The 26,312-nt window shown below is 46.5% G+C and overlaps 1 protein-coding gene across 5 annotated transcripts in view; it reads left to right on the forward strand.

Annotated features, from left to right (window-relative positions):
- The window catches only part of TGFBR3 (transforming growth factor beta receptor 3), a 210,501-nt gene that overhangs the window by 9,894 nt on the left and 174,295 nt on the right, over positions 1-26,312 (forward strand).

A 26,312-nucleotide genomic window follows, 5' to 3' on the forward strand; every position in this document is an offset into this window, starting at 1 on the left:
GTGGACCGATTTTTTTAGACAAGACTCTAGAGTTTAGTTACTTGCCCAGGCTATTACACAGCTGTTCTGACTTGGGAAGCCCGGCTCAGACACTCAGCCGAGAACAGCAAGTGCAGTCCGATTCGTGTGCAGCAAATCCCAGCATCTTCTCCCGTCTTCAGCTCCTTTAAGGTGAACCCATCGCTTGGAAAGCACATCAGGTGTCTGAGATTAATTTAGGTGAGCTACCCATGCCGGGTGGGGTCAAATTCTGGCGCCCCTGAAACTGACTCCAAGTAATTGTAAATAGAACTCTGATTTGGAGTAATTAATTTGGATCTTTAATCTTCTTTTCTTTTATTAATTCTCCAGACATTGTTGGTCAGTGTTACTTGGCTTCCTTAGGAAACAGCTTGGGGTTGGCACAGAAGGCAGGGAAATAATTCTTACCCTCTTAAGGGCTATTAAAATGAAATTGATTTCATGCCATTGTGTCAGTTAAAGGATGTTGCTCTGTTTCTTGATGTTCTCTGCTTTTGGCTTTCATTCTGCATTGTTTAGTGTTTCAAGGCTTCAGCATAGTTTCAGCCCTTTAGTTTGTCTTTGTCATTTGTCAACTTTAATTTTTCCTGTTTTGATGGAATCTGACCATCACATGGCAGCTTTGCCTCACAACTGTTGATCCAGCTCATGTTTTTAAGCATTAAAATCACCAACTTACTTGTGAACCCCAGCTCCTCAAAGGCAACCCCTGGGGAATTCATTGTTATTTTGAATATTAGCCAATAGGGGGAGCATAACACATTACCTATTGATATCTGTTAGGCACCCAAATCAGTTTTTATAGAGTATTAAACATACATTTCAGAAGGGGAACCTGTTGTGGTTTTATCTAGCAAAATAACCAAGTTGCTTTTTGAGTTGACTTTGGAGAACTGGGTGTAATTTCAACTCATTATCGTAAGAATGACTTTTTGAGGACAGAGCCTACGTGGTGGATATGTGTCCAGAGCTCTGGTGCCGGGACAGATGTTAAATACACATACCGTTTATTTCCATTTGTTTTCCTTAGGAGGTGTAGGTCAAATAATTTTGTGTCCTTTGGGTAATATTTCAAATTATCTTGGAGAACTGGGAGTCCAGAGAGAGCCTTCGTAACTCCTTTTGCAATGGCCCTCGTTGGCCTCGTGTAGAAAGTCGGATGGAGTGAGTCTGTTCTGGGGAGGTGGAGGGTGGTGGGCTCACCATCCTGTCATCATTTTTCATTAACATTTGATTGCAAGACACGAAGGGATTGTTATTTTGAGTAACAGCGTGTCTACTCCGGTGCCTTCTTCACAGGCTTATATTTTAGTGTAGTAACAGGTCAGAGGTATCATATTTGCTTAGTATAGATGCATGTCTACCGATAAAGATATAAACAATATTTAGGAATGAGCATGCTTGGAAAAACAGTTAAATTGGCTTTTAAAAAAGGTTTTCAGGAGTTCCCGTCGTGGCGCAGTGGTTAACGAATCCGACTAGGAACCATGAGGTTGCGGGTTCAGTCCCTGCCCTTGCTCAGTGGGTTAACGATCCGGCGTTGCCGTGAGCTGTGGTGTAGGTTGCAGACGCGGCTCGGATCCAGCGTTGCTGTGGCTCTGGCGTAGGCCGGTGGCTACGGCTCCGATTAGACCCCTGGCCTGGGAATCTCCATATGCCGCGGGAGCGGCTTAAGAAATAGCAAAAAAAAGACCAAAAAAAAAAAAAAAAAAAAAAAAAGGTTTTCAATCTTTGTCTACAGTTTTGTAGGCCAGTTTCCTTTCTTGTTTCTAGAATATCAGGTAGTATGGATTTAAGTTCCATTTACCAAGTGAGAGTCAAGTGGATCCTATGTTAAAATAACTTTCAAATTGAGTCTCTTCTTTCTTAACCTCAACATGGCACTTATACATCCGAGTGGCATTTTATTTGGGGTCTAATTTAGGCTTCCATGCTCTCCTCTGGCTTGCTTATTGAGCAAACATTTATCAACCCCCAACACCTTAATAGGCTTAAGGGCCCTGCTCTTGGGAGTTTGGCACATTAGCAGCCCTGTTCCAGGCCCCTGCTAGCAGCTGGCTAAGATGCCTTAGGGCTTAGGACAGCCTTTACACAGGGCCAAAATGGGTTTGCTTAAAGGAAAGTATTGTCGGAGATCCCACTGTGGCTCGGTGGTTAATGAATCCGACTAGGAACCACAAGGTTGCGGGTTCGATCCCTGGCCTTGTTCAGTGGGCCAAGGATCTGGCATTGCCATGAGCTGTGGGGCTCGAATCCTGCGTTGCTGTGACTGTGGCGTAGGCTGGCAGCTACAGCTCCGATTGGACCCCTAGCCTGGGAACCTCCATATGCCCCGGGAGCAGCCCTAGAAAAGGCAAAAAGACCAAAAAAAAAAAAATATATATATATATATAATTTCCTTTATATACATATATATATATATATATATATAGTCTTTTGGAGACTCAAAGGAATTAACCTTTCTTTTTTACATGCAAACTTGATGGTATCTTGTAAAAGTCCGGGGCTCTGGCTTTTCTGAGAGCCTCGTCTGGGCCTAAGCACCCCAGGAACTCAGATGTCCTTTGAGCACCAAGAAAGAAGGCGATTGCTGCTGACTTCTTTAGTGCCTAAGTGATGACCAAGTTCCTGGGATCATAAATTTGTAGAAATTTCTGACTCTGCATTGTAAGCTTCACAGACAGAACAGGTAACATTTAGGGGATGACTGGTAAGTATTAACATTTTTTGCTGTAATATTTGTCCTGGATGAATTTGCTTTGTGGTCATTTTGAATTACCCCTGTTCTTGAGAATCCAGTTTGAAACTGTATTTGTTTTCCTCCATTGCTGTTGGACGGAGACTAATTGTAACTGTCAGGTTCATTAGTTAATGAGGACAGTCCTCATTTGTTTTTTCTTTTTTGTACTCTTAACCGTTATTTAAAAGGTGATTTTATTGCTGTTTCAGTCCGTCCCCTGGAGTGTTTTTCTTATAATTTTAAACTTCTTTTGGAATTGTGGAACTTAAAAAATGTTAACTCCGTTTTGAACTTTGCATGATTCAAGTTAGATAATGTTTTTCAGGAGTCTTTAACTTCAAGGCAGTCTTGTGTTGCCTCTAGGCACATGTACGGTTTGGAATATAAAAGAGTGAATCTAGGGCGCTGGGGGCCTTGGAAGGAAATTAGTGCACCAAGACCCACGGCAGTCATTTCTCTGGTGCCACATCTTCAGAGGAACTCTTGGGATGATGGCATTGTCTTTTTGTAGCTTTGCATAAAGCACAAGCTATTGTTAATTTGTTGGGTCTCTAGTCAAGCTGAAATAAGTCAACACAGCTTGGAAGTGCCTTACGAAATAGGATTTGGGTCCGTTTCCTGGGCTCTGTCCATTTCTAAAGTTCTTGTTTTAGATCTTTTGAAATAGCACATTTGTTTGTTAACTGACATGGAGATTTATTTTCTCTGTTTGCAAAGTCTTAAGATTGAGCACAGATTTCCAAGCAGAGCATTCTTCCTTCTCTTAGAGCGCAATTGCTTTTATCTCTCAACCAAAACGTGTGCAATCTTGAACCTTGAAGCAACATTCATGAAAGTTTTGCATGAGGCCACACCCACTTGGATCTTATCCTGTGAACATCAAGACCTAATGGGGAGTTCCCGTTGTGGCTCAGTGGAAACGAATCTGACTAGCATCCATGAGGACACGGGTTCGATCCCTGGCCTCGCTCAGTGGACTAAGGATCCGGCATTGCCACAAGCTGCAGCGTAGGTCGAAGTTGTGGCTCGGATCTGGTGTTGCTGTGGCTGTGGTGTAGACCGGCAGTGGTAGCTCTCATTGGACCCCTAGCCTGGGAACTTCCATGTGGTGCAGGTGTGACCCTAAAAAGACAAAAATAAATAAATAAAATAAATAAATAAATAAATAAATAAATAAATAAAAGACTTCATGGGCTGACATTTAGGGGGATAAGGGATGGAGACCCTGTTTAAAATTGAGATTATCCCTGAAGGTCTGAGCTTGGGCTTCAGAAGCTGCCCTCAGGCCATCCTCATATCTCCTGCTCAAAATAATTATAGGAAGAAAAAAAAAAATGTCTCTTTTTTGGTGCTCCTTTAATGCTAAAAGTTTCAGGTCTGGGACTGGGACTCTGAGTGCTATGTAGAGCCTGGTAGAGTTAATTTTTAGGATTTAATGTTAGATTGTTGCCACGATAACAATTTAGAATTGAGTCTGAAATGTCAGCTCTATCTTCACTTTAAGAAAAAGGATAGTACTATGATATCACTTATATGTGGGATCCAAAATATCATATAAATGAACTTACAAAACAAAAACAGACTCACAGACATAGAAAACAAATTTAGGAGTTCCCGTCGTGGCGCAGTGGTTAGCGAGTCCGACTGGGAACCATGGGGTTGCGGGTTCGGTCCCTGCCCTTGCTCAGTGGGTTGGCGATCCGGCGTTGCCGTGGGCTGTGGTGTAGGTTGCAGGCGCGGCTCGGATCCCGCGTTGCTGTGGCTCTGGCGTAGGCCGGTGGCTCCAGCTCCGATTCAACCCCTAGCCTGGGAGCCTCCATGTGCCGCGGGAGCGGCTCAAGAAATAGCAACAACAACAACAACAACAACAAAAATCTCAAAACAAAACAAAACAAAAAAAAAGAAAACAAATTTATGGTCACCAAAGGGTAAAGGAGGTGGGGGATCTTGGGATTAGCAGATACAAACTACTACAAAATAGATAAATAGCGCAGGGAACTATAGTCAATCTCCTATAATAAACCGTATGGAAGAGAAAATGAAAGAGAACACACACACACACACACACACACACACACACACACACGCACGCGTATATATAAAACTGAATCACCTTTTGCTGTACACCAGAAACTAACCCAACACTGTAAATCAACTATACTTCAATAAAAAGAAAAAGGATGAAATCCAGAAGCATATACTTTCCCTCTCTCTTAGACACTGGACTCTGGGAGAAAGGGGACCTCAGGGTTGGATGCTGTTTGCAGCAGAAAGAAGCAGCACCTGCTTGTGTGTCCTTCCAAGCACAGAATTCATTTTCCTGGTACATGCTGAAGGTCAGGTTTTTGTGTCAAATTGCAGAGGGACCATTTGTAAAAACCCATTTAAGTTGATTAGTCCCTGAAAAAAAAAAAGATCTTTAGAAAACAGTGTTTATAGATACTAGTCCTTGAGCTTTCCTGTGATCAGATCGCCCCGGGAGGAGAAGGTCTGGAGTGCGCAGGCGTGATGACTAACCACCAGTGACGGTAAGAACACCAAACCAGGTGGCGAGTCTAGCAGAACTTTGGGTTTCTTTTGTATTCTTATTATACTGTTTTATTAGTGGAAACTTGATGAATACTTAATTCTGTTTGGGGTGTGAAAAGATTCCATTTTGGGAATATAATTCTGTTAGCCTTTTTAGTGATTTATGTGTTTTGACATGTGAAATTGGTCATTGGATGCAAAAATACACTGGTGGCTATTTGCAGATTTCATTTCATCATTAACTGCATGATGATTACTGGAACAGAATGTTGCTTTTTTTTCTTTTATACTTGGAAGGTTATTTGAGGTGAAATACTTAGATTCCAATCTCAAAACCATGTGTTCATGTGCTACCTTACAAACTTTCGTGTGACAATCCCTGTGTTGTTTTGACTTATTGCTTTTCTGTTTTTTTTTTTTTTTTCTTTAAAATAAAACATGCTCAAACACAAAACTCTCCTTCTGAGTGTCCATAAAGAAAATGCCTCGGAGTTCCCATCATGGATCAGTGGTTAACGAATCCGACTGGGAACCATGAGGCTGTGGGTTCGATCCCTGGCCTTGCTTAGTGGATTGGGGATCCGGCGTTGCCATGAGCTGTGGTGTAGGGTTGCAGATGCAGCTCGGATCCCGAGTTGCTGTGGCTGTGTGGTAGGCTAGTGGCTACAGCTCCAATTCAACCCCTAGCCTGGGAACCTCCATATGCCGCGGGAGTGGCCCTAGAAAAGGCAAAAAGACAAAAAAAAAAAAAAAAAAAAAGTCTCATTGTGTTATATTACACTGTGCAAATGAAATTCAACTTGAGGGAAAGCACCATTGACTCATTAGATATATTTTGCATCACTGCAGTGTATGGTCTTCCCTATGTGTGTGGGAGAAGTTTCTCATCTTCTAAATGGGCATGTTTACCATTGGTGCTCTATCTTTTTTTTTCGGTCAAAGCCTTTCCTCTTAGTTTTCTTATGTTTGTGTCTTTATAGAGATAGTAATGTGTATTCTTTATTATATGTGTGTGTGTAGTTTACTGACAATGTTGTGTTCGTTTTTGGTGTACAACAAAGTGAATCAGTTATGCATATACACACATCCATTCTTTTGCTTATTCTTTTCCCATATAGGTTATTGCAGAATATCGAGTAGAGTTCCCTGTGCTATACATAAGCCCTTGTTGATTATCTTTGTGTGTTCTTGTTTGTTTGTGTGTTTGTTTGCTTTTTAGGGCCGCACCTGCGGCATATGGAGGTTCCCAGGCTAGGGGTCCAATTGGAGCTGTAGCTGCCAGTCTACACCACAGCCACAGCAATGCGTGAGCCAAGCCACATCTCTGACCTACACCACAGCTCATGGCAACGCCAGACCCTTAACCCACTGAGTGAGGCCAGGGATCAATCCCACATCCTCACGGATCCTAGTAGGGTTCGTTGACTGCTGAGCCACGGAGGGAACTCCATCTTTTTGTGTTCTTAAGATGCCATGAAAAAATGTGTAGACTAACAGCCCATTTTGTGAAGACGCACCTTGCCTTTCTGAGTCCTCCATACCCATCCCTTACTACTTGCAGCACAACCACTGGATGCATCGTGTGTTTGACCCAGGAGCCTGGGGAAGGATGCCCTACTTGGTACATTTCATATTTTTTTTGGTACGAGGCTTTTTTCAGTTTGCGGCATCTTTATTTCATTGTCAGAGTGGCTGCTCTCTTAAGTATTCAAAGTTTTAATTTCATTCAGTGTGTGGGCTCAATAGGGAGGTTTCCTGTAGAAGCAGTTCTACTAAATTAGAGAAGGAGAAAAAAAGCTTCCAGCAAGTATCGCACAGACATGCTTTGCTGGGTGAGACTGGCAATGTTCAAATGGGAGATAACGGAGCGCAAAGCAGGATTCCCCTGAGCTTAACTGGGTAGGGAGGCTGGGAGAGAAGGGCAATGTCTAATTTGTTAGGAGAAAATTCATATTTGCATAATACCAAGGCATTTAAATGTTTTCTTTGGAATCGATATATACAGATTTTAAGTAGGTATATAGGTAAGAGATTTGCAAAAGCAATTCTGTTAAGGTTGAGGTTCTGGAGTTGGCAGTTCTTACAACCCCGAAGATCCTGCTCTCTGAAGCCAGGAAAAAGCGGTCTGTTTCCAATTATAAATCACAAAAATTGGGAAATTAGGCCAAGGAAAATGATTATTTGGGGGTTGGGTTGCTTTTTTTGCAGAGGGTAAAGGAGAGCGGATCATAGACGCACATCTAAAAAAATCTGCTAGTTACTCTGTTGGCTTTCACATTTTTTTCAAGTGTTCTAGTTTGGAAATGAAGACTCATTTTAGGATTAGAGACTCTTGGTCCTTCAGCTCCTTTGGTTTCTCAGTGAGCAGCTAGAGGAGCAGTGAGGCAGCTTCCACTGACGCTAAGGGGCTTGGTGCCAGTCTTTTGGGACATGGCTGGTGTGACTGGTAAACCTTTTCCTATCAGAAGGGTGCCAGGTTCTGGACTCCCAGCATCATCCTAGGTAGTTGGTGCTGTTTTTGTTTGTTTGCTATGCTCTTTCCCATGCTCGCAATGGAAATGCAGCCCCCGTGGCTTCCTATTGTTCTGGGGGAGAAAGACACCGCAGGCTAGTGTGGGAAGAACTGGAGGCGAGAAGCCTAAGGATGATGTGTGGGCGAAGGCCTTGTCCTCGCACTTGTCGGAAGCAGCTAGCCCTTCTGAAATAAAGCTGCTGCTAGTTTCAGGATTAGTGGTCCCCCGAGACCCAGGTGTTCACTGCGACTCTCCTTTCTACCCCCTGAGATCACCCCCAGCAGATGCTCCTGTTTCTCACACCTGACACCTCCAGAGCGTTGAATAAGACTTTCCTGGTGGCGCCCAGCCTTTGAGAACAACCAAGGCCGCCGGCGCTGACGGCGGTTAGCTGCTGGCTCTTTCCTTTTCACCGCGGGTTCGGGCCTCCACCTGCAGCCGCGGGGCTCCCACGCCCCCCCCGCCCCGCCCCGCCCCCCACTCCCTGCACCCCACGCTCGGCTAGAAAAGGTGCGAAGTGCCAAACTGCGCGCCCGTTTTCAATCGGGCATCTTCACCGTCCGCTCGTCCCCTCGCAGGTGCCTCTGCCACTCCCCCTCCCTCCCCCTCCCCCTCCCTATTTGTTTCCTGGAACTGCTGCTCCTGGTTTGCCCCGTTTCCAGCCCCATCTCTCGGTCTCCAGGGCTCCTCCCACCCTTCCCCTTCTCGCCTCCCCATCCCCCTTCATTGGGTCCAGGCCTCCGTGGCCACGCCCACTATGCTACTTTCTTTCTTTTTTCTTTTTGCCTTTTTTAGGGCCGCACCTGCGGCATGTGGAAGTTCCCAGGCTAGGGGGGCACATCGAGCTGCAGCTGCCGGCCTGCACCACAGCCACATCCAAGCTGCCTCCAAGACCTACACCACAGCGCAGGGCAAGCCAGACCTGTAACCCGCTGAGCAGATGGAACCCGCGATCTCATGGATACTTGTCGGGGTCTTCATCCCCTGAGCCGCAGGGGAACTCCCCTATTTTCTACTTTCTACCCTTATTTCCAGCGGCCACTTGGCTATTCTACAGGTGTTTCTGTTAAAACGAAGTCTCAAACCCAACATACTATTTCTCTGTGGTCCCCAGTCTCAACTCCTTTATTTCCCATGTCAGTAAATGGCACCAGTTACCAAGCTAGTAGCCTCAGACGCACTTCACTGCCTTCTGCATACCTCCCCCAGGAGTCACCCGTTCCTGGATGTCTGAACTTCAGCAGGTGTCAGCTGGCATTTTTTCCCCTTGGGTTCCAGGAAACCTTATGGACACGGAAGTTAGAACTTCGTATAAGTTTCACAGATGACATATTACTCCTTTGACTTTCCTCCATCATTTTGACACGTAAACACCAGTCTTAGGAATCTGCACACTAGGCCTGTAAGTCATATCCTACAATTGGCGTTTTCTTCTCCTTTTCCAAATCACCATCCCACCAGGGCTATCACAGGCATTTGCCAGTTGGTTTTCCCGGCGTTGGCATCTCCATCTCTCTCTTTCTTTTTTTAATTTTGTCTTTTTAGGGCCAGGCTAGGGGTTGAATCAGAGCTGTAGCTGTCGGCCTACACATAGCCACAGCGACGCCAGATCCGAGTCGCCTCTGTGACCTACGCCACAGCTCACGGCAACGCCGGATCCTTACCCCCCTGAGCAAGGCATCCTCGTGGATGCTAGTCAGATTCGTTTCTGCTCAGCCACGGTGGGAACCCCAGCATCTCCATCTCAAATTGTTCATCCATTAAGATTGGGACCTTCGAAAACATAGACCTGTGTTTCTTTCGTTAACGCTTGGGGGAGGAGTTCTCTTGTGCTGCAGCAGGTTAAGGATCCAGCGTTGTCCCTGCAGTGGCTTGGGTCACTGCTGTGGGCGCAGGTTCGATCCCGGGCCCCAGAACTTGGTGGTAAGATTGCGTTTACAATTGATGCAAATTCTAACTGTAGAAGAGATAAAGAAAATTGACTCAGAATCATAGAGTTTGGGGTTAGATGGGGGCTTTGGAAAGCTTCTCTTCAGGTCCCTCTAAAGATGAGGACAATCAGATGCAGAGAGTGCAGGTGGCCCGCCCGCGCTGGGGAGCAGGGCCTTCCTCTGCCGCGTTCTCCGCCCAGCAGCCAGAAGGGCCCTGATAGAACCTAAGTCTATCATTCCTCTGATAAAAACACTCGACTTGATCCTGTCTTTCTCGGAGTAAAAACCCCAATCTTTGTAATAAGCCCTAAAGCCCTACGCAACCAGCCCTGCCTCCCTGGCCTGGGACCGCCTTGGTCTCACCCTCTGCTCTCTGGCTTGTTCCCTTTTCCAGAGGCTTCACCTGCTTTGCCTTCCCTGGACGCTCAGTCTCAGGGTCTGTGCAGGTGCAGTTTTCTTTGTTGGGTGGGTTTTTCTCCCAGATATCTAGCCTTCAGTTCCTGTAGGTCCTTACTCAGAACAAACAAAAACAAACAAACGAACAAAACGAACCAAAGACCCCCCCCCAAGTACTTCCTTTCTGTCTTCTCTGCTTTGTTTCCTTAGCATTTATCTCTGCCTCATACGTTCGTATATATTTTGTTTACAGTCTCTCGCCCCTGGCTAGGATGTACGCGCCACAGAGGCAGGAATTTTTACATGTTTTATTCCCTCCGGAGCCCCCATGCCTAAACAGGCCCTGGCACTGCCTGAGCCATCACGTGACACAGGTTTTGTTGGCCGAATAAATGAATGAGAAGACTCAAGATTGTGTGGGTTTTGTATAGATCCAGTTAAACATATATGAACGGCATTAAAAAGGAAAAAGTGTCAGGTATGGCTGGGAGGAGAATCCGATTTTTTTTTTTTTTTTTTGTCTTTTTAGGGCCGCACCCACAGCATATGGAGGTTCCCAGGTGAGGGTTTGAATCGGAGCTGTAGCCGCCGGCCTACACCACAGCCACAGCAACACCAGATCTGAGCTGTGTCTGCAACCTATACCACAGCTCATGGCGACACCAGATCCCTAACCCACTGAGCAAGGCCAGGGATCAAACCCGTAACCTCATGGTTCCTAGTTGGATTCATTTCTGCTGCGCCACAGTGGAACTCCAGGAGAATCTGATTTTTAAAAACCCTCATTCAAGACCCGTCAGACTAGATCACGGACCTCTCTGTAATTATCTGCCTTGAAGCAGCACCAACCAGGGCCTCTCTTTAGCCTTGAAAGTGGTTTGGGAAAACTCCCATTTTTCCTCTGACGGGCTAGGGTTGGCTGTGGTTTCTCTCTGCCTGTGGTTTGCCCTTTAACCCATGAGACTACTGAGATGACAAGTAAACCCAGCACCACAGAAGAGACCAGAGTTTCCTTGTGGCCCTGACGTCTGTCTTTGGCCCTGGGCCCATTCGCAGGGCCGCTCACCGTACCTTCTAGAGTTGCTTCGGGGCTGGGTTGAGGAACAGTCTGGATCTGCTGGGCCGGACTCTTGAGTTTTGCTCTGATGTTCTGATTTCTGTGAAAAGAAATGTTTAGTTGAGACAAAGGGGACATGGGAGAAAAGACGCTTGGGGGGTCAAGGCTGCTGAGATCTGGGTCCGTGAAATCAGTGACTTCAATCCGAGGGGCAGTCAGTACCCTTCTGAAGAAGCATCCGATTCTTGGGGCTGGGGGCTCAGCTGCATGTAGAGCTAATTTATATGAGTGTCATGAGATGGCACCGGCCTGGCCTCTCTCTCTTTCTGCAGTACCATCAGTGGGGTTCCTGCGCAGCCCTCCTCGTGGGGGCCGGGAAGAGAAGCCGAGAGGCTTGGAAGGATGTTATTGGCTGTGGACAAAGCAACAGCGTCATTTAAGGCTGGCTTTCAAAAACCATCACACTGAAAATAAACTGTTTTGAATGGAGCTGTTGCTAATGACCTCGGTAAACATCAAAGCTGCCATTTTCCTAAACCCTGAGCACGTGCGTATGTTCAGTGCTTTATATGTTATCAATTTACCGAATCATCATAACAGCCCCGTTAGGGGAAGAGAATCATTCTGTCCACAGACGAGGCTTGGAGGTGGCTAGTACGCGGCCCACGGTGAGCCCCTCTCCCGGCACCTCTGGGTTCACCCACCCAAGCTCCCTAACCTCATCCTTGTGGCTTTTTACGGAGGCTTCTTCCCAGAGACGATAGAGTAGATCTTTGGCCGCCAGTGATTGAGTCGACCTCCGGCCCCTCTCCCTCCTCCAAGGGTGGGTAGGGTGGGGCTGAAAGTTCCAGCCCTCTGATCCCAAGGTGGGTTCTCCTAACAAAAAGCCCCCTTCCTTAGATGGGATCTAAAAGTCACCTCATCAACATAACAAAACTACTGCGGTCCCTCTCCCCAGTTAGGAAATTCCAGAGCTTTTAAGAGGGTTTTGTGCCGGAGATGGGGTGGGGGTGGGGTGAGGTGGCAAGACCGCATGTATTTCTTTCTTTTCTTTTCTTTTTTTTTTTTTGTCATTTTAAGGGCCACATCCACGGCATATGGAGGTTCCCAGGCTTAGGGGTTGAATCAGAGCTGTAGCCACCGGCCTACGCCACAGCCACAGCAACTCGGGATCCAAGCCGTGTCTGCAACCTACACCACAGCTCATGGCAACGCCGGATCCTTAACCCACTGAGCAAGGGCAGGGACTGAACCCGCAACCTCATGGTTCCTAGTTGGATTCGTTACCCACTGCGCCATGACGGGAACTCCCCAAATGTATTTCTTATAATTCTCAATCTCACACATCCCCGACCACCCCATCTAAAATCATATCTCTTATCATTCCTTCTCCTTCACCTGCTTTATTTGTCCTTCACTGGATTAACCATCACTTGACACATTTTCTGTTGTCTGTCTCTCCCCTTAGAAGGTGTCTCCATGAAAACAGTGCCATGTTTAGTTCACTGCTGGGTCCCCAGCTCCCCAGACAGTGCCTGGCACATGGTGGGTGCTAATAAGAAATGAATGAAGGAAAATTGATGATTAAGCCTTGTCGCCATGGCTTCAAAACAAAATAATGCATCCCTTATGTCAGGTCCAGCAAGTGACGGCAGGATCTGGTTGGCGTCCACGGAGGAGGAGCTCCTAGTTGAGTGGTAAGGAGCTCGGGCTGCTCAGTAGTTGGTAACTGAGCTGTTTTCTGGGGTCAGAGGAAGAAGAAAGCAGGGTGTTAGCCTCTCCTAGGAAGGGGAATCTTGTAGAAACACATGAATGACCGCAGAGTAATTACAAAGCAGCCTATGGACAAGTCTTGGCTGTGCTCTAACTAGCTGTGTATTGGTGGGCCCGTCATTGAGCCTTGCTAATTCTTGGTTTGCCAATCTGCAAAATGAAAGGGTTGGAGTGGATGTTATCTATTTCCAACATTCTCAGTTGGCTCCGAAGAGAAGATGACAAGGAACAAATTATATCCAAAATGTTAAGGAGACAGAGTATAGCTGGAGGGAATTAATCCGAGGTGGCTTTTGGAATGTGCTGAGGGGTCCCGAGTAGAGTTCATGGGTTTGAGGCGTAGAATAAATACGGCAGTTTTGATGCAGTGGGCAGATCTGACAAAGTTCGGGTTTTGTGGTTGCTTGCAAGACAATTCATTTAAATATTTTTTGTCTATACCGATTTTGTGTTAAAAATAGCTAATAGCATTAGTATTTTAGTCACACTTAAATTGTCCAGTTGAATGTTTTTCTGGGATAATACCTTCCAGGTTTGTTACCATCCCAGCCAGCCATCACAGGAGCATGCATTTCAAATTGCCACCAGCGTGTTTGCGGTCTCAGTGCATGGTTGGGGTTCAGGATTAGTTGCTAGCCCTTAGAATGACAGGTATAAGTAAGGGCTCGCACTAAAGATTTTCTTGGTTCATCTCTTCATACTAGAGATGAAGAAATTGAGGCCCAGAATGCGGTGACTTGTCTGAGCTTGTAAAACATGTCGGTCCCAGAACTCCTGCCTCTCTTGTTCCTTGGAGGGTCTTGCTTTCTGTTTTAGAACATTATTTTATTAGGGAATTCTTGCGATGGCTCAGCAGGGGAAGGAGCCGACTAGTATCCATGAAGATGCAGGCTCGATCCCTGGCCTCGCTCAGTGGGTTAAGGATCTGGTCTTGCTGTGGCTGTGGTGTAGGCCGGCAGCTGCAGCTCTCATTTGACCCCTAGCCTGGGAACCTCCATGTGCTGCAGGAGTGGCTGTAAAAAAAAAAAAAAAAAAGGCAGAAAAGTATTAAAGTATAGTTGATTTACAATGTTGTGCCAATTTCTGCTGTACAGCAAAGTGACTCAGTCACACACACACACGCACACACCCTCATGTGTACTTTTTAAAATATTATTTTCCATCATGGTCAGGTTCTTTCTTATATACAACGCTTATTTGTTGGCTTATCATTTATTGTTGGGAAATGTTCCAATAGTTCAAAGCATTCCAAGTCCTTCCACACCACTTTGAATTGTAATGTACCCACGGTGGTTTATACTTGCCATCCAGGGGGTACCTTTCTGGGTGCCTACTATATGCCAGGTGAGCCAGGCAGGCTGTGACCCTCTTTCTGGAGTGAACAGACAAGTGGGAAAGCCACATCCTGGGAGGAAATAGTCACATGCAGATGGACCTGCAGGGTGGAATCGCCATCCATTCCAGGATTTCACTTCGAGAGAATCAGGAGAGGCTTCCTTAGGAGTTCCCGTTGTGGCGCAGTGGTTAACGAATCCGAGTAGGAACCATGAGGTTGCGGGTTCGATTCCAGGCCTTGCTCAGTGGGTTAAGGATCCGGCGTTGCCTTGAGCTGTGGTGTAGGTTGCAGACACGGCTCGGATCCCGCGTTGCCATGGCCCTGGCGTAGGCCGGTGGCTACAGCTCCGATTTGACCCCTAGCCTGGGAACCTCCATATGATGCGGGAGCAGTCCTAGAAAAGGCAAAAAGACAAAAAAAAAAAAAAAAAAAAAAAAAAGAAGAGAGGCTTCCTTAAAGACGTAGTGCTTATGCCAAGACCTCAGGCCTTGGAGGCGTTGGAAGTTAGCTGTGTTGGGGCCCGCAGAGGGCCACTGAGTTCCAGCACGGTGGCCATCGCTCCCCGGAAGCAAAGGGCCTAGACCTTTTGTAGAACTGAATTAAGGCGAGTGGGGCTGGAGCACACCCATGAGGAGCTTGGATGAAGCTGGCAACAACCAGCAGCCACGCAAAGAGTTTTGGTCTTTATCTTGACAGCATCCACGGGCAACCATCTAAAGGTTTTAACTCAGTGTTTCACATGCCTGGCTGCTCAGCCCCCTCCTTCCCAAGTGATATCAGCTAAGTGATTGAAATTTGTCTGTTGAAGAGTTCCCGCCGTGGCTTCGTGGTAACAAGCCCAACTAGTATCCATGAGGACACGGGTTCAATCCCTGGCCTCGCTCAGTGGGTTAAAGGATCCGGCGTTGCCGTGGCTGTGGTGTAGGCCAACAGCTACAGCTGCGACTTGGCCCCTAGCCTGGAAACTTCCATATGCCATGGGTGCGGCCCTAAAATGACAAAAACAAAATAAAATAAATGAAATGTATCTGTTGAGGCATGACCCTCACCCAAGAGAATAATTGTGTATTGGAAAGTGGTGACGTGAAAAAAAAAAGTGCTTAAGTGTGATTAGCAAGAGTCTATTTTTGGAGTGTTTTAGTCAGAATTCATGTATTTGCAGAATCCCTGTGAATATAAAGATGTGACGAAATAGTTTAGTAAATTAGCATGTACTTTGGGCAATGGTGTCTGTTGGGGGTTAATGACGTGGAGCTTCCCCAAAGCTTTTTTCATGGCTTGGTGCTTGCAAGGGCCGGAGAATATTCAGCTGTGCTGACTTTGGCAGGAATAATCGCAGCTTCGTGATTTAACGAGCCCTTTTGGTGATAGCTGATTCCTCCCTCCAGCCAGCTGGGTTGGCTTGGTGGCAGCGAGTGGCAGGCTGCGCTCTGCAGCCCCCTGGCTAAACCCCAGAAGCTGATTTGGGACTCAGGTAGAACTGAGGAGGGCCACGTGGCCAGATGGGTCACTTGCACCAGAGCTGGGGAGCCAGCAGCTTGACCACCCTTTTAGGGAATAGTATTGGAATATTCTGACTCTTTTCGCGTCTTTTATATTAGGTTTGGATCATTATTTTTTGGCAATGGGAATTTTTGAAGTTCTAGATGACAAAGTCCAGTCCTAAAGCGAATACAGTTACTTTGATGTAAACTGCTACGTTTTGGGGGCTGCAACTGCGGCATCTAGAGGTTCCCAGGCCAGGGACTGAATCCGAGGTGCAGCTGTGACCTGCACCGTGGCTGTGGCAGCCCCAGATCCTTAACCCACTGCGCTGGCCCGCAGATCAAACCTGCACCTCAGCAGCGACCTGGGCCAGGGCAGTCGTATCCTTAACCCACTGTGCTGCAGTGGGAACTCTGTCATCTGCTATTTATAATATCTTGTTACTGGTAGTTGGCTTGGTTTTTGGAAAGTCTACATGTACTTTCACCGTAAAAACTCCAAAGACTATTATTTTTTAAAAACGTCCTGTGCAGGCCAGGTCTTATTTTAGGTGTCACGCCCATATTCTCATGTATTACAATCAAAATACCATTACTCTTTTACAGAGGAGGGGTGATGGAGGCCAAATGACTTGTCCATCCTAAGACTTCTGGGTGAGCCCGATTTGGAAACCCCGAGAATTGTTCTCTATTAAGCCTCGCTTAAAATTATAAGAAACTGAAATCTTTGGAGGCAGAAATATTAAATATGAAAGGTGGTTCTTGGAACACTGTGGAGGTGGGTGAAAATCTGTCCTGGTTTGTGAACTTGAGCAACACCTGGTCTTTCACAACCGTGGGAGAAGGATCCATGCCCACACCCCTCTTTTTGCTGTGTTTGGTTGGGCAGTGAGGTCTGTTGTGCTCAGGATAGACGGAGGGCTTTTAAGGACGGACTGAAGGTCAACCCAAAAAAAGCTAAGGATGTGGGGGCCAGAGATGTGTTGGCTACACTCTCAGCCAGGAGTGCGGGTGGGCCAGGCCCTGCAGGAGCAGGGGAGACTGGAGTCCAGCTTCTCTGCACATCCTGTACCCTCTGTGCTTCCTGCCTCCCTTCCTCCTGGGTCTTCACGTGGAATTGCGACCCACAGGTTCAGGTGGCTCAAGGGTAAGCCCCGTGGGGTTCCCATCATGGCGTAACGGAAACGAATCCGACTAATATCTGTGAGGCTGTGTGGGGGTTCGATCCTTGGCCTTGCTCAGTGCGTTAAGGATCCGGCGTTGTTGTGAACTGCGGTGTAGAGTGCGGACATGGCTTGGATCCTGAGTTGCTGTGGCTGTGGTATAGGCTGGCAGCTGAAGCTCTGATTCAACCCCTAGCCTGGGAACCTCCAGATGCCACCCGTGTGGCCCTATAAAGCAAAAAAAAAAAAAAAAGAGAGAAGTAAGGCCCCCTTTTTCCCCTAACGTTGGCAGTCGTAGCATATTGGAGCTTTAATTAATCTTCAAGATAATAATTCTCTTTGGCAGAGACAACCTGTTAATGATAAGAAACCACAGCTCTTAATGTACAATTTCATTAGATTCTTGTAATGACCCTGTCATGTAGGAAAGGTTAGTTTATTTTCTTACAGTTGAAGAAACTGGGGCTCCACGCTGATCTAAACCTCCTCTCTTGTCTTACCTGCTGAAAGAGGCTTAGCTGGTCACCCAAACACAATGGGCTCCCTTTGTCTGTGCTCCACATGGTGCCCCGTGGAAATCTTTATTTTTTTTAAATTGAAGACATTTTTTTTTTTCTTTTGAGGGCTGCACCTGCTGCATATGGACGTTCTCAGGCTAGGGGCCAGATCCGAGCTGCATCTTTGACCTGCAGCACAGCTCATGGCAACGCTGGACCCTTAACCCACCGCGTGAGGCCAGGGATCGAACCTGCGTCCTCAGGGATACTAGTCAGATTTGTTGCTATTGAGCCACAATGGGACCCCCTGAAATCTTTATTTTTAATTTTAACTTTTTTTCAGTTTTCTTGCGTTATAGGTCACACATTACATTGCGTAAAATACAACATAGTGATTTTGTGTGTGTGTGTGTGTATTTCAAAGTGATCACTGCAGTAAACTTGGTGCGTGTCCATTGCCTCGCGTAATTGACGATTTTTTTCTTTTACTTGTGATAACTTTTAAGGTTTACTCTCTTAGCAATTTTCTGGTATATAACACAGAACCGCTAATTGTCGTCACGTTGTGCAGTATGTTCCCAGAACTTATTTATCTTGTAACTGGAAGTTTGTAACTTTTTATTTTTTAATTTTAATTTAATTTTATTTTTTGGCCCTGCCTGTGGCATGTGGAAGTTCCTGGGCCAGGGATCAAGCCCACACCACAGCAGTGGACCTGAGCCACTGCAATGATAATGTGGGATCCTTAACCCGCTGGCCACAGAAACTTCTGGAAGTTTGTACCTTTGGACCACCTTCACCCATTTCTCCCCCTCTGGTAACCACTGATCTGCGCTGTTCTGTTTCCACGAGTTCAGTTTTTTAGATTCTACACATAAGTGAGCTTATACAGTATTTGTCTTTTCCTGTCCGACTTATTTCACTTAGTGTAAGGCCCACAAGGTCCATATGTGTTGTTGCAAAAGGCAGGCTTCCTTCTGTTTTTATGGCTAATATTCCATTGTGTATGTATCATATTTTCTTTTTCTGGTCTTTTTAGGGCCACACCTACACATATGGAGGTTCCCAGGCTAGGGGTCAAATTGGAGCTGTAGCTGCTGGCCTACACCACAGCTCACGGCAACTCAGGATCTGAACCACATCTGCCACCTACACCACAGCTCACAGCAACACTGGATCCTTAACCCACTGAGCAAGGCTAGGGATCGAACCCTCAATCTCATGGTCACTGGTTAGATTCGTTTCCGCTGCGCCACGACGGGAACTCTGTGGATGCTTTTTCTTTGGAGTTCTTATGGAGGCATGGAATTACATATTTATGATGACTTGTTGGTCTGTCTCACCATACTCGGAGCCCATGAGGGCCAAAGAAGAAGTCTGTTTGCCTGGCCATTATATTCCCATTGCCTGGCACAGAGTACGCTGTAAATAAAGATTTATTGAAGGGAGAAATGAAGCCCAGGAAATGAAATATCTTGCCTAACATAATAAATGGTGTTGGGAGTTCCCGTCGTGGCGCAATGGTTAACGAATCCGACTAGGAACCATGAGGTTGCGGGTTCGATCCCTGCCCTTGCTCAGTGGGTTAACAATTCGGCGTTGCTGTGAGCTGTGGTGTGGGTTGCAGACGCGGCTCGGATCCTGCGTTGCTGTGGCTCTGGCGTAGGCTGGCAGCTACAGCTCCAATTCGACCCCTAGCCTGGGAACCTCCATATGCTGCGGCAGCGGCCCAAGAAATAGCAAAAAAGACAAAAAAAAAAAAAAAAAAAAAAAGGTGTTACTTTTACTAGAATATCAGTGCCATAAGGGCAGGACTTTTGGCTCCTTTTTCACTGCTGTATCCTTGGTATCTTCCGTGGTGCCTGGCTCTTGGTAGTAAATATTTGTTGATATTGATTATGCTTGGATGCGAGTCCAAAGATTTCTTATCCAGATTTAGGACTCTCTCCCTCTTTGTGCCAATTCCGTCTGAAAATGGGCATTTGGCATTAGCCAGTTCCTCTGAGCGGTGCCGCTGCGACTCCCGAGGTGGCTTTGCTTTCTCTGTGTCCAGGTCTTAAAGCGCATCCAGATGTGGTCAAACAGCCCTGCGTCCTGGACACCCCTTTTACGGGCGGCCAGGCTCGATGCTGCTGTCAGCCTTCCCGCCTCTTTTCTAAATCCCTTGAACAACAGGCTGAATATCCATCAGAACAAGTCCTCTACCAGCTTTTATTTAACTATTTGCAGACTTAGTCTACTTTTCTCCAAAAAATTCACTTAAACGGCGGACGAATAACCTTTTAATGATCTGCTAGAAACCCATTTCCCAGGTGTTACTATTTGAGTTTAGGCAGTGGTCATAATTATTTATTATTATTTTGTCTTTTTGCCTTTTCTAGGGCCACTCCCGCGGCATATGGAGGTTCCCAGGCTAGGGGTCGAATTGGAGCTGTAGCCCCCGGCCTACACCACAGCCACAGCAACGCGGGATCCGAACCGCATCTGCGACCTGCACCCCAGCTCACGAATGGTCATTATTTTTATTCCACTCGATATATCTTGGTCGTTATTACCTTTACATTTGTTGACTGTTTTCCTGACTGTGGGCTGAACCGTCTTCACGTGAAGATACCACGATGCCCCTCCTTCCGTCGACGGCTTTGGAAGCCAGGAGGGCTGGGAACATGGTGTACCCTCTGTGCCAGCTGGGCAACCCCCAGGTCCCGCCATCTCCTGCCAGTTTCTTCGTCCGGCTGGTGTGGCCTGGCCTGGCCCAGCCCGAGGGTACCGTGCCGTTCTGGGTCCCCACGGAGGTGACCAGCGTGGACCTCAAGAATGACCCAAGTGCATTTACAATGTGCCCGTGACCGCTGTGTGGACCGGGTGCCGCAGGTTCCACCCGGGGGCGGGACTACAGAAATGTCAGGATAAAGAGACTGGGCTCCCACGTGGCTTTTGAGCACCCGGTGCACAGACAGACCTTCCCGTTCCCAGAACTCTTTCTCGAGAACAAAATCCCTGAAGGCAGTTCTGTGGACGGCGACCTCCGGGACCTACGCCTGGAGGACCAGGGGCGGAGGCAGAGCCGTGACCCTCTCAACACCCGGCCGGGTTTGGTCTCTGATCGGCGGCTGTGACAGTTTGAATAAACGCGCTGCTGGTGGAGACAATGACAGCAGAAAGACAGGACAACGCACAGATGTGTGCTTCGTCTTCAGAGAACTTGTCCACAGCATCACCGAGGACGGTTGATTTATTATCAGCTATGATGACCCGCAGTCCTGAGGTCAGGTCACAGTGTGTAGTCAGTAATGACTTGTGAAGAGTACACGTGGCAACGTGGAAGTACCAATATCTCGTGGCAGCCGGGGCAGGCATCCCCCGTTTTCGGGAAGAACAGTCTCTTTCCAGAGACCGACTATCGAGGGGGGAGAAAATGGATTCTAGTTTGTGGCCACAGACCTGGAACTGAAGGTAGACTGCTGGTCATGGAAGGAGCTGGATTCTCGTCTTGACTCCGCCATGTTATTTTGGGCAAGTGTTGGGCTCGGAGATTGGGCTCCTCTTCATCCATGAATTCTGTGGACCTCTTCTAACTTTGGAAGCTGTTCATGTCATCTTTGGTACAATTTATTTTGGCTGTGCCTGTGGCACGAGGAAGTCCCCCAGGCCAGGGAGGGAGCCTGTACCAGAGCAGCGACCTGAGCCACCACAGTGACAAGGCCAGATAATTTACCCACGAGGCCACCAGGGAACTCCAAAAGATGCTCATGTTACCTTTAGCATGCCGATTCTTTTCATTGGCTGCAAGTTAATTGTAATCGTAATTGTGATTCTGATTTTGAATAATCTCATGTATTTTACCAGTGTGTTCGCCAACTAAGAGGAAGTCAGTGGTTTTTCTTGCTGGCTTTCGCCTGCTGCCAAGACACCCTTTCTCTACATTTTCCTTCTAAGATAGAGTAAGATGTGCTTTTTAAAGAAACATCATGGGCGTTCCCATCGTGGCTCAGTGGTTAACGAATCCGACGGGGAACCATGTGGTGGCGGGTTTGATCCCTGGCCTTGCTCAGTGGATTAAGGATCTGTTGTTGCTGTGAGCTGTGGTGTAGGTCGCAGACGTGGCTCGGATCCTGCATTGCTGTGGCTCTGGCGTAGGCTGGCGGCTACAGCTCCGATTAGACCCCTAGCCTGGGAACCTCCATGTGCCACGGGTGTGACCCTAGAAAAGACAAAAAAAAAAAAAAAAAAAAAAAAAAAAAGAAACATCATGGGTCTGGAGTTCTCTTTGTGGCTCAGCAGGTTAAGAACCTAACATAGTTTGATCCCTGGCCTCGCTCCGTGGGTTAAAGCATCTGGTGTCAGTGAGCTGTGGTGCAGGTCCCAGATGCGGCTCCAATCCTGTGTGGCTGTGGCTGTGGTGTAGGCTGGTGGCTGTAGCTCCAATTTGACTCCTAGCCCGGGAACCTCCATAGGCTGAAGGTGCGGCCCTAAAAAGGAAAAAAAAAAAAAGAAGGAAACATTCTGGTCCTTCCAGGGAGCACGGTTCCCAACCAGTTCCTTTTGAACATTGGTTTAATCCATGGTGGTTTTCAGGGCACGTTTGGGTGGGGGTTTTCAGCGAATCCTGGTCTTTCTCTGTGAACTCTGTTGGATCACGAGAGACTGTGGGGCAGCCCGCTTAGTTTAATGGCCTTAAAATAGACACAGGGGAAATTAGAAGAATTAGCATCACATTCCTTTCTTTTCCAATCCATTAAGCTCTCAGAATTATTTTTCTGTTCATTTGTGAATGCTAAAATTCTGGTACCCTTTGGTTGGACTATGTTACTTTGTTGTTTTTTCCTTTTTTTCACAGCCTTTCTTCTGTAATTATCAGGTTTTAGAATTCAGAGTCTGTTGTTATAACACATAAAATGGAGTTCACTTTCTCAAATTCCAACATATGCAGTAACCAAACAGTAAAATAAACAGGAAACCTCCTTATAATACATCAATCCAAAGAAATAACTATATACCATGACGGGTATGGAATAAGTTCCTTTGAAATGTGGGCAGGGAGTTCCCTTGTGGCACAGTGGGGTTAAGGACCTGGCATTGTTGCTGCTGCGGCTCTGGTTGCTGCTGATGCCAGGTGGATGCCTGGCCTGGGAACTTTTACTTGCTATGGGTGTGCCCCCCCAAAAAAAAGGAAAAAAAAAGAAATGTGGGCAAAATGATTATTAAACAGTAGACCCCAGATTGTTGTTTCAAAACTGTAGAGTATCTGTTTACATTTCTAAAGGAAGCATCTAGTTCTGCAAGTCCAAAGAGACACAGTGAGGTCAGAAAACCAGGGTGGGAGTCCCTGGTCTTTGCAAATTGGGTGTGATATGATTTCAGAGAAGAAGCGTTTGTATTTCTGTAGTTTTATTCCGGATCTGCGACTTTTCCGAAGCCTTTGATCCCGCCGGGTTCTTCTAGTTGGGGAACCGATTCCTAAGCCGTGTGTTAAGGCGCTGATGTGTGTGAATCTCGGCCAAAACTGGAGCTCCACTGAGGGGAACGGCTTGCTTCCCTTTTCATCCTCCTCTGCCTTAGGATCCTGTCACCACGTTGGGAAGATTAGACAAAAACTTTCTGCAGTTTATTTTCCTTTTGAACGAGTTACATTCTGGAGGGACTTTGCAGCTAAAAGAAGAAAAGCTTTGTGAGAAGCGGCCGTGTGTAAGTTTCAACTTGTCGCGGACTTCCTCCTCCGAGATGTTTTAAGATCTGGTGTAAACTTGCTGTGGTTTGCCTTCGGGCATCCAGCTGTTTAGCTTGGCTCTATTATATCTGTAATTGCTGCATTTTAATAATTGCCCAATATTCTTGTCAGCAATTTGCTGTCTATATTTTTAACAGAACCATCTGCCTTTCTTTGCCATGGGTTCATTCTGACGTGGTTTAAGCCCCGGATTAACCTGCGCAGCAGCCCCACGACCCTCTGTGGCTGCGGGCAGGGGGTGGGTGATACAAGCCTATTACATATGCCCACGTGCCTTGTGCTAATTATACAGTCTGTGGGCACGATACAAATCCTCTGGAAAGCCATCCTTTTCTGAGACCTCCTTCCAGGGTTTTGCTTTGTACAAATTGCTCTTAGTATTTGCTGAAATAGCATATTCTTTTAGAGAGAGTTTTCCTTATCAATCCATTCAGGAAATCTAATTTTCTGAAGGGAGAAAACGGGGACACATCACCTTGGCTGTCACTGACTTTTACGTTAGCAGAGGTGACTTCTGTTACAGCTGAGAGGGTGGAGGATTTTGGTGGCAGAAGTCTCGGATTTCCGGGGATGGCGGAGGTCAGTTTCATGGTGTCCAAAATCATCTCTGCCCTTCAGTCTGTTTTTGACATGAGACCATTGTGTCAGCAGTGAATGGTGCCTCAACCTGGAGATTTTGTTCTTTTAGCTAGTCCACTTCTGATCTCCTTTTTGTGTCTGTTGCAATGTTTATTTTGCAGTCAACAAAAGATGAAAGCTCAGAATTACAGAAATAACCACACTCTCATTCTCCACTTTATGGGTATAAACATACTTCGAAAGGCATGGGCAAGTAGTGATACTGATAGCTAATATTTATTCACTGCTTCTCCTGTGTGAGCCGCTATTCTAGATAATGTATATCTATTCACTCATTTAATTCTCACACTAGCCCATGGCTAGGTTCATGTGTAAAGAATAATCTGCTCAGGATCACCCATTTGGTAGGTGGCAAGTGGGTTCAAACTAGACAGGCTTTTTTTTGTCTTTGTCTTTTTAGGGTCTCACCCCGACACCTGGAGGTTCCCAGGCTAGGGGTCTCATTGGAGCTGTAGCCGCCGGCCTACACCACAGCTCAAGGCAACGCCGGATCCTTAACCCACTGAGCAAGGCCAGGGATTGAACCCACGTCACCATGGTTCCTAGTCGGGTTCGTTTCCTCTTTGCCATGATGGGAACTCCTGGGCAGGCTTTTGACTGCTGTCATAATCCATATTTCACCCATACTAGGCTTTTAATCACTACCATATACCAGGAATGAACCACGGTGCCTCCTGCATGTGTAACAGTTTCCTTTCAAAGCATATTTAAACTTTAGTTTTGGCAATTAGAACTTTATTATGATTTCTGGGTAGGTAACACTTAAAAAAACCCAAATGGGAGTTCAGTGGAAAGGTTCCCACCCCTCCTGCAGCTGGTCCCCAAACCCCCCTGTGTCTCTTCCGCTCGGAGGCCATTAGTATTTGCAGCTCCAGGGAGCCGTTTACAGTATCTTTCTTTTAACACTTGATGCAGTGAACTAGGACCATTTAATGAGAAACTCACTTTGCCATTGCTTTTATGCTTTTGTACTGAGGTTACAAGTGCCCAAACTGGCTTTATATCTGAAGGTGGCTCTGGGGATGCTCTTTCCTGGGTGAGGGCAACAGGCCTGCCATCTCCAGTGATTTGAGGGGGCCCTAGACGCTCCATGATGCCTGGGGCTTAGATCAGGCAGCGTCTTTATACTTTTATCTGGTTGTTGGATAGCTTTTCCTCTGGATAAGAGGAGCCATGTTCTTCCTTGATGCCGGGAACATAGTAGGTGCTCAATAAATGTTTGTTGACGTGAACAGCTTCTGTGGGTTGTGTCAGGCTCAGGGAAATAAGGCTGGAAAATATCCTTTGGAGTGTCTGATCTTTAGGGCCATAGGACGGATATTCAAGGTAAGCAAACCATCACGCAGCTCATCATTCAAGCCTCTGGACAGGAGAAGCTTAGAAAAGACCTGCTAGGTTCTCGAGTCAAGTAACCAGATGGAGTCTCAGATGGGGTCGAGAGACAGGGAGAGACAACACTTTCGCCTGTTAAAATGTTGGCAAACAGTTGAAATAAAAATCTTGGTGTTTAGTGGTTCTTTATTTTTTCATATTGATTCTAACTTGATTTTTAACTTGATCCTTGTGATAAATCTGTTACTGTAACATTGGGTTGAGCTTCTAATCAGAGGTGTTTCTGTTTTCTTCCTGGCACCAGGGAGCTTGTGTATCAAATATCATTGAATACTAGTGCTCCAGTGTAACTGGTGATGCTGTGTCATCAGTGTACCTTGGTTTTCTTCTGTATTCTTGAAAATGTTATGTAAAAGCAAAGAATTAAAATATTGAAACCAGTATGTGTCTGCAAAAGTATTTGCTATACAAATTTTTATTAGGTAACTACCGAAAAAAAAAAAAAAAAAAGAGGAATTCCTGTTGTGGCGTAGTGGTTAACAAATCCGACTAGGAACCATGAGGTTTTGGGTTCGATCCCTGGCCTCGCTCAGTGGGTTAAGGATCCGGCATTGCTGTGAGCTGTGGTGTAGGTTGCAGATGCAGGCTCAGATCCCACGTTGCTGTGGCTGTGGTGTAGCCTGGCAGTTGTAGCTCTGATTAGACCCCTAGCTTGGAACCTCCATATGCAGCAAATGTGGCCCTAAAAAGCAAAAAAAAAAAAAAAAAAACAAAAAAAAACTTAATTAGGTAACTACCATCTCCACCCCCAACTCCCACCCCAGCCCTCAGTTTGTTTGAGTTGCTGCCTAGGCATATTTTATTTTATTTTATTTTATGTTAAGTTATTTTTGGGGGGCTGCACCCTCAGCACATGGAAGTTCTCAGGCTGGGGTCAAATGGGAGCTGCAGCTGCTGGCCTTTGCCACAGCCACAGCAATGCAGGATCCGAGCCTGTCTGCAACCTACATCACAGCCCAGGCAACGCTGGATCCTTAACCCACTGAGCAAGGCCAGGGATCAAACCCGCCACCTCATGGTTCCTAGTCGGATTCATTTCCGCTGCACCATGATGGAAACTCCTATGGGCATCTTTTCATTTTATCCAACACTTTTTAGAAATTCATTTCA

This window comes from Sus scrofa, chromosome 4 (genome assembly GCF_054392235.1).
Source record: "Sus scrofa isolate SSC_HxYL_T2T_F1_AM1 chromosome 4, Sscrofa_HxYL_maternal_Yorkshire_Landrace_v2.0, whole genome shotgun sequence".
NCBI classification, from domain to species: Eukaryota; Metazoa; Chordata; class Mammalia; order Artiodactyla; family Suidae; genus Sus; species Sus scrofa.